The sequence below is a fragment of the Apium graveolens genome, chromosome 1, assembly GCF_009905375.1.
Source record: "Apium graveolens cultivar Ventura chromosome 1, ASM990537v1, whole genome shotgun sequence".
In the NCBI taxonomy this organism is placed as follows: domain Eukaryota; kingdom Viridiplantae; phylum Streptophyta; class Magnoliopsida; order Apiales; family Apiaceae; genus Apium; species Apium graveolens.
The window spans coordinates 60913415-60916819 of record NC_133647.1 but is presented as its reverse complement, the minus strand read 5'-3'; positions in this window follow the sequence as shown (position 1 = coordinate 60916819).

Sequence of the window (3405 nt, the reverse complement as noted above, 5' to 3'; positions counted from 1 at the left end):
AACTCCAAGGAAACTCTGGTCCTCCCAGCCTCTCAAAGTCCTCCAGCACCTCAGTAGCCCATCCCATCAATGCATCAGGGCCTCTGCCAGGTAGTGTAGCTCCATGTAGCCTAGCCTCAAGAACCCTCCGTGTCACATGAATCTCCTCTCAAAGCTCCCTCACACCATGATCAACATCGGTAGTCCTAATGATATGTTGTAGCTCTCTGATCTGGGCCAACAAGGAATCATGCTCCAATAGAAGAGCCTCATACTGGTAGTAAGGAACTGGGGGCAATGTAGACTAGAATGGGGCACTCGCAACTGAATGCCTAGTGGAATCTGAATCAGCTGGTGGAGGTCCTCTGATAGGTGGCCTCATGCCTGGGGGTGGAATAGTCTGTAGTGGTACGGGCTGCAACACAGGTGGAGATAGAATAGCCAACACTGGTGGAACAACGGGATGTGGATCTAAAGATGGTACTCCAACTGAAGGCTCTGAGTGATCAACTGATACGGGGATAAAAGAGTCGGCCATCGCTGCTATCTGAAATCATATCGCAATATAAGAATCTCGAACCACGACGTGAATCATATTAATACCTGTTATAACATAGCACTCAACCTCTCGATGTTCTATCTTTCTATTCCTTACTTCTAATCCTAACCCTCTACCCATTCCCGTCAACTTAGGCTTGTGTCTGTGACTTATAACCTGTAGCTCTGATACCAAACCTGTGGCGCCCTCCAAACCCGGGTCAGAAGTTTGGGGTCCACACACACACTATTTATTACCTGCTTATAACAATAATAAAGATAATAATAATATGCAGTGACCCTACTTACCAACTACCACGGACCGCAACAGGTTAAAGTATGCACACAAGCCAAACACACACTTATATTACAAACCGTTCAAATCCCAACTATCCAAACTCAGAACTGAGTATTAAACATTATTACAAACTTTTACAAACTTATATTATCCCAAAAGAAGCCTACTAGCTCAGCTCGATCAACCTGAACCCCTAGGTCTCGCGCTGGACTGGGGATCCTCGGTACCAACCTATTCCTTTTTAACTGGAAAAGAACATAAACAACATCGCACAAATGAGCTAACTAGCTCAGCAAGTCACAATGACAAAACTGAGAATAATGATCATCAGGTGAAAATGGTTACGATATCAAGTGAACAATGAATTATAATTTAGAATTGGATATTATACTTTCATTTTAAAAACCAAGGTTAGGCTGCTGATCAATCACGCACTAACCCCGAGCAAAGCACACATCACTGCTCTAACTACTGGATCTAAGGCACACATTGGCCTAACTTGACCATTATATGGTCTGACCACGAATCTGGTCCACAATTTTATAAAAAAATAATCCAATTCTAACATAATCATAGAATAAGCAGTAATAAACAATAAACAGAATCATTAACAACATTGGACATTCAATAATGAAAATGGTTTCAATTTGCATAAAGATCAATATGGCATTTCCAAAGCTTGGCTGTTAGGTAATGAAAGAATTGGATAACAAAAGAATCAGTGTTTTAGGGTTTCAAGGATTTGGCCTTTCAAAGCATAAGATACAATGCTTTGAGTGTGTAAGTAATCTGGTTCAGTGTTTGATATTTTGTTTGTATGTATTTGTGGAGTAGTATCTTATGGAACACATAATCTGATAGTACTCCTTGAGACCTTCGATTTGGTTACTCCAACTTTTCCAAATGATTTCAATAACACTTTGAAATTGTAGTTTGATTCTCAGAAGGTTTTATGAATTTAGGGTTTTTCTCTAGAAAATTATATATTTAGCTGACTGCAAATGATTTTGATACGAAATAAAATACGGTAAAAGGCTCTTTATAATTACGGAAAATTAGTATCCCGTTGGATCATTCCGGATATAAAACGGTACATTTATTTGTAAAAACTGATCCAAACGGTATCGGTTTTCGGGATAATTATCCAAATCAGTACAATTTGTAATGCGGTCTTGGTCTCAGCGCCTGGTTACACGTATTATGAGGTGATAATTGAGATAGTTTAATAAAAAGCTCCCGTTTCTCGAAAATACGAGTTTTATTGTTACAACTGGTATTTTGTGTAATATTATTTGCGAACTCTGTATAATATTAGAGTCGACAATAAATATATTTATTGATTGTATATTTGTGTGAATGGACTTTGCTGCATTATGAATTACTTTATTTAAAATATGAATTTTTCAAAGCGAGAGTTTTATTAATTTCTCTTATTATTGATTTATAGAGAATATTCTTTACCTTGGGGAAATTATTTTTTTTTAAAATCATTTCATTCACAAATCACAAAAGTGATCTCATAAAATTTCTAAAAAAATCGAGTTATTTTATGGTACAACTTTTATAATTTTCGAAATTTTATTTTATTTTATAAAAAATAAATCTTTGAAATTAGTAGTTTAGTAATTAGCAATTTACATGAATACCCATGCATGCAAATACCCTCCCATTCAACTTAAAGGGCTAAAAAGACAATTCATATCCCACTAACTCTCTTTTATCCACCAAAAGACCAAACTAACCTTACATGCATTTTTGGCTTAGCTTTGGGAGAAGGGCACTCTTGTAAATTCTGAACTCCACTCACATTTAATCAAATCAAAACCACAAAACAAGCACAAGTTGTCATGATCATTTCATTTTTCACTCCACACTTCCACCCTCACCTCACTCTCTCCTCCCTCTCTTCTCTTCCCTCTCGGCTAAACCCCTTCCCCCAACCCCTTCAATTTTTCTTCAATAAATCCTTGCCATTCTAGTATAATTTCACTACTCATTAATATATAATACACTTTCCAAGAAGTTCCATGCTTAGGAGATGAAGTTTAATGCTTGCATGTCTTGTTTTTATGTGATCTCCAAGGAGAAACTCTTTAATTCATGTGGATTAAAGAGTTCTCCATGAGATATACTTTTTATGTGCATAAACTAAGTGTTTCCTTGATTAAAACTCCTTTAAACACTTGCATGCTACTGATCTCTAGTTGTAATGCCATGTTTTACTTTGCATGTTAGAGATAGGGCATTATTTTCAAGAATGATCAAGTTATATATGCTCTCTTTTTCGAAAATATACATGCATGTTTGGTTTGTGATTAAATTCGACCTATATGGGCTAAAAACGAATTATTTCCTTGATATCATTCTTGATCTTAGTTTTTAAAATATAGTATGCATGATCCCTTGAAATAGTTTAGTATTTTAAGTGGAATTTATGAGCTAATAATCCCATTATTTAGTCGAACTTGTTTTTGTGATCATTGTGAGTTGCATGTTAAGTTTTAGTTTGCATGTTGGTGTTATAGGGCATGAATGATCTCCAATATTGGTTGAGGCCTTAGTTTAAAGTCTTATAGAAGTAAATTTGCCTT